This window comes from Callithrix jacchus, chromosome X, assembly GCF_049354715.1.
Source record: "Callithrix jacchus isolate 240 chromosome X, calJac240_pri, whole genome shotgun sequence".
NCBI classification, from domain to species: domain Eukaryota; kingdom Metazoa; phylum Chordata; class Mammalia; order Primates; family Cebidae; genus Callithrix; species Callithrix jacchus.
In genome coordinates, this window is record NC_133524.1 from 118,573,413 (window position 1) to 118,584,648 (window position 11,236).

Genomic DNA, 11,236 nt, shown 5'->3' on the forward strand with positions numbered 1-11,236 from the left:
GGAGGTGGGGAGGGATAGCCTGGGGAGAAATGCCAAATGTGGGTGAAGGGGAGAAGAAAAGCAAAGCACACTGCCATGTGTGTACCTACGCAACTGTCTTGCATGCTCTGCTCATGTACCCCAAAACCTATAATCCAATAAAAAATTTAAAAAAAAAAGAAAAAGTTTATTAATTTCTCTGAGCTCCACTATTACATCTTCATAATGAGGATTATAATAAATTCTACTTCAGACAGTTGTTATTAGGATAAAATGGTAACCCCATTAATAATTTTATTATATACTTGTGAGAATGGTACTCATGAACATCAGGCAAACAGTTTTGGCCTCATGGACTCAAGAGTCTTAACCACATGTGTAAAGCATTGTATCATTACAGATAGATTGGCATGGTAGACAGAATAATGGTCCATCAAACATGTTCATGTCCTAATCCATATAAATATGTTACCTTACATGCCAAAAGGGATTTTTTTCAGATGTGATTAACTTAAAGATCTTGAGATGGGTAGATTATCTTGCATTATTCAGTTGGACCCCAAGTGATTACAAGGGTCCTTAAAAGAGGGAGTCAAGGAGGTCAAAAACAATAAAAGGAGATGTGACCACAAAAACAGAGTTGAAGTAATGTCCTTTGAAAACAGAGGAAGTGATTACAAGCCAAGGTATGCAGGTGACCTCTAGAAGCATGAAAAGGCAAGGAAGCAGATTCTCTCCCAGAGTTTTCAAAAGTAACATAGCCTTATGGATGCCTTGACCTCAAAAATTTCTTACCTCCAGAACTGTAATATAATAGATTCATGTTGTTTTAAGGCACTAAGTTTGTGGCAATTTGTTACAGTAGCAACAGGAAACTAAGAAATTTAGATTTAGTTAGAAGAATTCACCAAGTTGTCATAATCCTTCAAAAAATCAGCTTTAGGACTGGTATCATCAAATATCTTCATAGCTTGGCATCACAGCAATCATTACCTATAAAATCTCAAAAAACCCACCTGAATTTCTCTTCCAAATCATGGTGTCACTCTGGAACACAACCCTTTGATTGTTATCGTTGGTAACATTTCTTGGAATGTAATCCTAGGGTGGATAATATGAGCCCAAAGGAAAAGTTTGTATTGGCTTTTGTGACCTTTCTCATGGATGATTCTCACTCTGAAGCTGCAAGAGACAGTAAGAAATATGTTTACCATTCCCTTTACCCTTTAAGTAAAAATAGCCTGCTTCACCCACTTGGGCCTAAAGAGTGGTTCCAATTGAGTGATTGACTCACACTGTTCTTACAAGTAATATAAGCCTCCTAGTTCCTGCTCAACAGCATCCAGTTGCATTTGATGCTGAGGGGACATGGGCATCACTTCAATTTTGCAAGTGTGCCATTTTCACTGCTTTAGTGTGAGACAGAAAAACAGGAAACCTGAGCTACCATAAAAATATGCTTGGGTAAGTTGCTTGCCATTGTCCCAGGTTCTGTGCATAATTTCAGAAGAAAATGAGACATATTTGAATGTTCACTTTCACTAGATTAGGAACGTGCTACTTTCAATTTTACAAAACCACTGAAGCATTTTCTCAATACTGAACCAATGCTGATTTATTTTTGAAAAAGACTGCCTTACCATGTAATGCATTTTAACCATGCAATGGATGGTTTGGAATTCTATTCCTCCTTTTGTTATTTTGCATTTTTAAAAATGTAGCAGCCAATGTAAAAATCACAATGGACACAGTGTTTATATTCTCCTGTCAGTGTCAATATATCCAGCTTTTTTTTTTAAAAAGAAGCAACTTCTCTCAGTTAAAAATAAAACCTTAACCATTAAGTTGTTGGGGGAAAATACCAGATACACATAGAAGACCAAATTTTGTATATTTCTTACATACTGTTCATGGTAATTCCAGATGTCTAATAGTCATAAACATAAAACTTTTACCCAATGCATAAGACTCCTGTACTAATGCCACCACGATTTAAGGCAAATTATCAACATTAGACATCAAACTCCTATATCACACTTCAGTGTAATGGCAGTTTTGCATACATTTATTCATTCGCCCCTCCATTCATTCAAAAAGTATTTGTTGAGCACCTACATTTTACCAGGTGCATGGTGATGGGAATATCAAAGTGAACAAGATGGGTCCTTGCTCTCATGGAACTTTAAGTCTAACAATGGCACATAGTAGACATGTATCACATGTTTGATAAATACATTTATTTATTGATGCATTTAGTTGGATACATAATTCAAAAGTTAATTCTGAGTGTGTTTTTATAATCATATGTTATTTAGAACTAAAAGGAGGAGAAGACATCATGGGGGAGATAAATCACCTAATACCTAATTTCTTACACCCATGCCACTGACAGTTCTATTATATTAATAGTTCTATCATGTTACCACTGATCAGTAGCAAACCGAAAGACTCAGGATATAGTCATATAGCCTGGATTTGGATCTCAGCTCTGTCATGTGAGTTTGGGTACCCATCTAAACATCAATTTAATGTTTAAAATGGGAATAGTAATAATGGCCCGAAAGAGTTTTGATGATTAAATGAGACTATTCAGGTTAATCACTTGCCATACAGCCCAACACAAAGCTCTTAGTAAAAGTAGTAGTAGTAATAGTTTTTCTTGTCATTGTTTTTGCTGTTACTATGTTTATTTCTTACAGATTCAGTTGAATAATAATTTACTAAGGCTATATTTCCAGGGATCATTTCTATAGCTTATTACTAGAGGAGTTAATCTGAATGTGTAGAGCACCAGAAACCATGAGGAGGAGGTGCAGAGTTCTTTCCTGAGCATGAAGCCGACCCTAGGTATTGTGTTGCCTCACTGCAACTGCCATTTGCTATTGATGATGACTGTTATTCTCTTCCTCTGAGAGAATAAGAGGAGAGGATGCCTTCTGAATGGCTCATGTTTATATTATTAAAAGAAAAATAAAGAAATTTACTGCATCCTGGCTACCCAAACTTCATGGGCTTTCAAATGTAATTGCAGGATAAAATGTGACTTCTTCTCTTTCTGATCCATACATCCCCTCTCTCTCTAGTTCTAAACTCTACCAAAATCTATCTCTCTCTTTCCCTCTCTGTCTTTCTCTCTCTCTCTTTCACACACACACACACACACACAAACACGAACAGGAATTAAGTCAGAGATGGTATGTCAGCTATGATGGATTGATAGTTCCTGCCTGGGATAATTTGATGAGAGGAGTCCTGAGATTGCATTGGAAATCAAAATATAAAAGTAGCATGATTGATTATTGTCAGTGGTGGATTTGGATAACTAAGTGATAGCATACATACTCTAATGTCAAGAAAGGATAGGTCATTAACACTTCAGTATAATTTTAAATCTGCTTTTTTCTTATTTTTGGAACACATACATGCCTTTTAAATATTAATACTTATTATGGAATAAAAGTCTTGGCTCCATATTAAATAAATTTCTGGCATTAGGAAGCAAGTAAGAAAGAGATTTTGTTGTGAGGGCTGCATTGCCTTTCTGAAATTATATGATATAATGATCTGTTTTATTCATGCGTAACTTGGGCCCTAATTTTGTGATTCCACAAATTTGCCATAAATTAAAAAGTCAGAAAACATACTTCCCTTAATAAAAGTTCCACTAATAATCTCTCAAAGGGATAACATTGTATATTCATACAATCGATTGCTAATCGGGAATTTAAAATGCAAGAATTACTGATATTTAGGTTGGTGCAAAAGTAATTGCAGTTTTTGCCAAAGTAACAGCAAAAACCACAATAATCAGCTTTACACCTGCCTAGTACATGTAACAATGTGAATACATTTCACAGACATTTTGCTGAGAAAAAAGGTGAGACAAAAAAAGGTATATATTATATGATTCTATTTATGAATATGAATTTCTAAAACATGCAGAACTGCTCTATGCAGCAGTTCTCAGACTCAATTGTACAACAGATCATCCGGAGAGCTTGTTAAAACACAATTTTCTGGGCCCTGCTCCCAGAGTTTCCAATTCAGTTGGTCTGGGATGGGGACTGAGAATTTGTATTTCTAACAAGTCCCCAGGTCATGCTGATGCTATTGGTTCAGGGTCTACAATTTGAGAGACACTGATGGACGGTGATGTAAGTCCAAACATAATTATCTGGTGTGTGTGTGTGTGTGTGTGTGTGTGTGTGTGGGCGCATGCACACACGCGTGTATGTATGTGTAGGGCAGGCAGTATTGATGGGGAAGGAGTGCAAAGGAACTTGCTGGGATGTTGTAAATGTTCTGTATCTTGACCTGAGTGGTGATCATGTAGCTACGTATATAAGTAAAATGTTACACAGCTGTCCCATTCATATTTGTGCCCTTCACTTCATGTAAATTGTACCTTTAATTAGAGGGCAGAACCTGACCTTTAGAATCAAACAAATGAAGTTGAAATTCCCATTTCTGCCAGTTATCAATTCTGTGATGTTTGGTAAATTACTTCACTTACACAAACCTTGCTACTTTCATGTATAAAACAAAGTCATAATAGTACTGCATCATAAGGTGGTGGTGAGAATTCAATAAGATCATATCATCCTTATATCATACTTGGCACAGAGTAAGTACTTTGTAAATATTTTCCATTATCTTAAGATGCAATTCTAAATTATACGGATCCTGTAATTCCTCTCTTCTCCCCAACCTCACACTCCTATTCTTCCTCTCCATTTGCGCTGACATTCTTCATCTTAGAAAAGCCCTCAATCCTCATTCCTTAGTACCACCTTGACTAGTGGAGCTTCTACTGAAACAGAGCTAGTTCTTTTTCCATAATGCCAGCAGTTCCTGGCCTAGTACCCCCTGCCTTCCCCATCAGCAAATAAGCAGTTCTATTTATCAAGACAGCTATTTCTTGGTGCTTATCATGGGCTCATAGTGTTTCCTGAATGTTACTGAGAGTCTCTGGACTAGGTAAACTATCCATGAAATACAACTCAACTTAGGTAAATAAGTTATAAATATGACTCAGTGAAAATACCTCTCTAAGGAAATAATCCTAGCAATGGTTGGCTCCAAGAACACAAACCAAAGGAAAATATGTCCAGGTCACAGACTCAAGGTCTTTATCCCTGATTGCGGTGCTGCTGCAACTTATGGCCTCCATGTTTTTGCTTTTAGGCTCTTTGAATACTGCTACCTCTCAAAATCTACTCTTCTAAGGGCATTTTCCCAATTATCTAATTACTGCTCCCTCTCCTTTCATGATATCAGATAAGGCAGCATTTAGTTTGATTTAACGTATACGGTCTGAGCCCTTTTTCTCGGCCAAGCACTGTGCTACCTGGTGCAGATACAGAACCAAACCATACCTGTTCCCAATGCTGGAGCATTCTGTGAATGGGGTAAGAAAGCCATGTAAGTAGATGATGACAGATAAAGCAAGGTGTATCAAGATAATCTTGAAGAGGAGTATCTAAATCTATATTGGAAGGCAAGGCCTATGGAGGTGGTGCTAAGAAAAGTTTCCTGGAAGAAATCACCTTTACAAATTTTTAGAACTAGAAGTAGGCTAAAGGCAAGAGCTCCTTTCAGCATAAAGGAAGAAGAGACAAGATGTTGTTTGGGTGTTTGGATGGGGAAGTAAAATGTAAGGATCAGATTTTATGTGTAGACAGATATGAAATATCCCAGAGATGATCAAAGAATGATGGGCTTGGTTGGGCCTAAAACAAGCACGATAACCATTTTGCCAAGGGTCAGACCTAATCCAAGGAACTCTTCTGACATACCTTTTTGTATGTGCCTATGCTGCATGAATAAAGCCCCAGATTAACCTTCCTGGGCCTGACGATAAAGGCCCCAAGAGCATAGATGCTACTGTTGAACTGGGAGGGACTTTGAACACAGTCCCATGACACATAGCTCTGAAAGCTATAGATACCTAACGAGTTCTTCTCTGCTCTTCCCCAGCTCTCCACCCAACTTAGGAAAAAAATAATCATTTATAAATTGGGAAGTTGAAGAGTCAAGAATAGATGCAATAAAATACGTTGTGCTTGAAGATTGATTTTGTGCTTATTAGTGGGGAAAAACAGCCTCACTTTTATTGCAAAGCCCTGCAATTGATTAGACACAGTGAAGACTCAACATTTTTTTCAGTGTTTATATTAAAATGAATAAGGCATTTTGTTTTTCACAAGATTATTATGCAATGGCACCGCACATTTTTTCCATTCTTCGGTTTTATAATGTTTTTCCTGTAGGAGGGCCTGTTATATAACCCTAACCCTCGCCCTTGATAATCTATCAGGTCTCAGAGGTACTAACTAAATATCCTCCAAGAAAGCACGTGAAATGCCATCTCTAAAAACATGGGCCTGTACTCAGGATTCTATCAGGAGTCCCATTATGTATTCTCTGGCCACGATAATGATACCCTTTAAAAAGTGGTAGCTGGCAAAAGCAAATATTTTCACCTTTCGCTTCATGTTTAGAGATAAAAGGTGTGACCCAAATTTTACCAATACTTTATATGGAAGGTAAATGACAACCTACAATGAAAAGCACGAACAAAGATATCAAGAAGTGAAATTGCTGTATATGTACGTGTGTGTGTGTACATGCACTTGTGTGTATTTAGAGAGAGAAAGAGGGAGAAAGTGAATTCTATATGAAAGAGCCCTGAATCCTTTTTCTAAATCACAAAGCAAAAGAAATCCATTAGTCCAAAGATAAGTTTTGCTTCAAATGAAAGTAATATTCTGCCATATATGTTACCAAATGGCAGTGTGATCTTGAACAAGTTAATTCAGTTTTCTGGGCTTCATTTTCTTCATTTACAAAAAGAGTGAATAGAGCGTATCAAAGGAGTTCTGGCTGTGATGTTTCATGTAAACTTAGATTGGAATTCCTCCATACTAATGAGAGATGAGGCGGAGGGAGAGAATGCTGCAATGGCTCTCCTGGCCTAGTCTGCAGAATTCACTACAGTGCAAGCTAATAGACCCGCTTCAGTTACCATGGTTGGGTTCAGGGCTGCTGCATTACCCAAGCTCTACTATGAAAAATAACATATATGCAAGGGTCTGGATAGGTTTCTATGCTTTGTTTCATTCTTTAGCCACAAGCTGTTACAGTACCCTTGTCAACTGTTCCACTAAGCATATTCTTGATCACAAGAAGAACCAGTGAAAAGGAAGGCTGTAGGTCCAACTCCAAGTACGGATCATGATTCCTTGAGCTCACAATGAACATTCTTTCTCCTAGATGCTTCCTGTAGCATCCAATCTCTTTAGCACTCTATAGTACATACCTTTTAATTGCATTTTTTCATGTGTATTTCTGAGGGTGTGAGTGTGTGTGTGTGTGTGTGTGTGTGTGTGTGTGTGTGTGTGTCTGAGAGAGAGAGAGAGTAAGAGACAGCGAGAGAGGGAGAGACAGAGAGACAGACAGAGAGAGAGCGTACATCTGTCTAAGCAGTCTCTCAACTCCTTGAGAATATAAACTGGTGTAGTCTACCACTTTCATCTGAGTGACAATATGAAATACTTCTTAAACATACTGGCTCTGAAGCCGTGACCTCTGGCTTCAAATACCAGCTCCACTGCTTACAAGATGTATGGAGTTTAATATGTTATTGAACCTCTCTGAGATTCTGTTTTCTGATCCACAAAATGTGAATGGTAATAGTTTCTAACTCACAAGGATCTTGTGAAGATTTCATAGGTATAATGTGAAGATAAGTATATGTGAAGATTTATTAGTAAAGAACTTAAAACATTGCCTGGTACATAAATATTTAGCGAATATTAGCTAGAATTAATTACTATCTTAATATCTGAAAACTAGGAAAATTCAAACAACATGTGAGCTAGAAGTGACTATGCCAATTTATTACTTACATTTGTTTTATTATTTTAGGATTTACTTAAAAGCTTGCAGTAGTAAACCATTTTCATGTAAATAATTGTAAATAATGCAGACATCTAGAAATTGAACAAAGAATGTGACCCTTCAAAACTCCCCCACTACCAACACTCATATCCTTCCAAATTTTTTAATGCAAATATAAGTATATACCATTTGGGTTTTAAATTGATATAATGTACTGTACTGTAACCTGGTTTTATATCTCAACAATAAATTACAAGAATACTTCCATGTCTCTGCACCTAATACACTTCATTTTTAAATAGCTGCACAATATTTTATCACATGAATGTGCTTTAATGCTTAAGCATTCTACAGTCTATTACAACTATCTATGCAAAAATCATCTTTTGTATGTCTCCAAATGCACATAGGGGTATGTTTCTGGGACATATTTACAGAAGTGGAAGTGCTGAGCTGATGCAAAGGTCTGTTTTAATATTTTATAGAAACTGCCAAACTACCTTCCGAAGCGTTATGCCTATTTATGTTCCTACAAGCAGTGTATATAAGTGCATTTTCTCCACATCCTCTCCAACATTTATAAGTGCTTATTTTTTTCTCCATTTGAATAGCTAAAATGGTATTGTGGTATTGTAATCTTGGCTGGGAATGGGAACTTTTCCCCGACAGCTAATGCCAACTCACATTGATAATCTCACCCAACTAAGCAGCCACTTTCTTGGTGCACAAGAATAGCTCTGTAGGGGCATGCTGAAGGGCCTTTTCCCATATTTCATAGGGATTAGAGAGCCAGTACCAACTGGATTTGACACTGCCGTCATGTCTTGGTTTCTATCCTATTCTTTCAGGCACTGCAGAAAGTTGCTATCTGAGACATTGTGCATAAGCCATTTATAGAGACTGTATCATCTTTGCTTACAGAATTGCAACATGATTTTGGTGCTGCCATATCTTCATTAGGATCAATGTTTTATAAGTTGTGGCTCCTGCCCCTCTAGGATTTGTATCCCAACATAGACTCTTCTATCCAGGAGAAGGAATGGAACTAATTTTCCAAAATCTATGTTCCGGGAACTGTACTATGCACGTTACATATGTTTTCATACTAAAGCTTCACTATAACTCCGAAGCAGAGTTAAGTACTGTTATCAGCCTTATATTATATATCAGAGAACTGAAACTGAGACACACAGAATTTAAGTAAGTTCTCCAAGACCATATAGGTAGTAAGTGGAAGAGCCAAGAATACAAACCAGGACTGTCTCTTTCCAAAGCCCATGCTCTTTCTGTTGCACCATATTTTCTCAATTTTCTGGAAGTGTTCATATTTTTGCATTACCAGAGTTCTTATTTAAGAACACCTTGGGCCAGGCATGGTGGCTCACACCTGTAATCCCAGCACTTTGGGAAGCAGAGGCAGGTGGATCATGAGGTCAGGAGTCCGAGACCAGCCAGGCCAACACGGTGAAACCCCATCTCTACTTCAAATACAAAAATTAGCTGGGTGCAGTGGTAGGCACCTGTAATTTTAGCTACTCAGGAGGCTAAGGCAGGAGAATTGCTTGAACACAGGAAGCAGAGGTTTCAGTGAGCCTAGATCACATCACTGCACTCCAGCCTGATAGGTGAGACTCAATCTCAAAAGAAAAAAAAAATTGATGAAATTTTTTGTAAAATGAATTCATTAACCAATTAATTCCCAGTGTGAGTGAAGTGTTGTTTGTTTCTGAAGTTAGAAAAACATTCTGAAAGTAGGCACTTTCTTTTTTTTTTTCACTACAAAGTCTTACATTTGTTCATTGAACTTTCTATGGACTTTGTTCAAACTGCTGAGCATTCGACTATGGCTCCTTGTATCACCATTCAGAATTCCAGTAACAGTGTATTCAGGGTGAGAGGGAATAATCAGTGATTAAAAAACACCAACTGGCTTTTCAGAAATTCTGTCTCTGCAAATAGAGACAAATTGGCTTCCTCCTTTCCTATTTGAATACCCTTTATTTCTTTTTCTTGCCTGATTGCTCTGGCTAGAACTTCCAGTATTATATTCAATAGCAGTGGTGACAGAGGGCATCCTTGTCTAGTGCCAGATTTCAAAGGGAATGCTTCCAGTTTTTGCCCATTCAGTATGATATTGGCTGTTGGTTTATCATAAATAGCTTTTATTATTTTGAGATACGTTCTGTCAATACCTAGTTTATTGAGGGTTTTAGCATAAAGGGCTGTTGAATTTTGTCAAAGGCCTTCTCTGTATCAATTGATATAATCATGTGGTTTTTGTCTTTGGTTCTGTTTATGTGGTGAATTACTTTTATAGACTTGCATATGTTGAACCAGCCTTGCATCCCCGGGATGAATCCTACTTGATCATGATGGATAAGCTTTCTGATGTGCTGTTGCAATTGGCTTGCCAGTATTTTATTGAAGATTTTTGCGTCTATGTTCATCATGGATATTGGCCTGAAGTTTTCTTTCCTTGTTGGATCTCTGCTGGGTTTTAGTATCAGGATGATGTTGGTCTCATAAAATGATTTGGGAAGGATTCCCATTTTTTGGATTATTTGGAATAGTTTCAGAAGGAATGGTACCAGCTCCTCTTTGTGTTTCTGGTAGAATTCGGCTGTAAACCCTTCTGGACCTGGGCTTTTTTTGTGTGGTAGGCTCTTAATTGCTGCCTCAACTTCAGATCTTGTTATTGGTCTGTTCAGGGATGACAAGATTGTATATCTAGAATATCCCCTTGTCTCAGCCCAAAATCTCCTGAAACTGATAAGCAATTTCAGCAAAGTCTCAGGCTTTAAAATCAATGTGCAAAAATCACAAGCATTCCTATACACCAATAACAGACTTAAAAAGAGCCAAATCAAGAATTAACTACCATTCACAATTGCAACAAAGAGGATAAAATGCCTAGGAATACAACTAACAAGGAATGTAAAGACCTCTTCAAGGAGAACTACAAACCACTGCTCAAGGAAATAACAGACACAAACAGATGGAGAAACATTCCATGTTCATGGTTAGGAAGAATCAATATTGTGAAAAGGGCCATATTTCCCAAAGTAAATTATAGATTCAATGCTATCACCATCAAGCTACCAATGACCTTCTTCACAGAACTGGGATAAACCATCTTAAACTTAATATGGAACCAAAAGAGAGCCCGCATAGCCAAGTCAATTCTAAGCAAAAAGAACACAGCGGGAGGCATCACACTACCGTACTTCAAACTATACTACAAGGCTACAGTAATCAAAACAGGATGGTACTGGTAGCAAAACAGAGATATAGACCAATGGAACAAAACAGAGGCCTCGGAGGCAACACAACATATCTACAACCATCTGATCTTTGACAA

At 37.5% G+C, this 11,236-nt stretch overlaps 1 non-coding gene across 1 annotated transcript; it reads left to right on the top strand.

Annotated features, from left to right (window-relative positions):
* Positions 1-2,701: 2,701 nt before the first annotated feature.
* Positions 2,702-2,924, top strand: LOC118150681 (small nucleolar RNA U3). Its single transcript, XR_004738849.1, has one exon. It is a non-coding gene; the product is annotated as a small nucleolar RNA U3 (small nucleolar RNA).
* Positions 2,925-11,236: the final 8,312 nt, after the last annotated feature.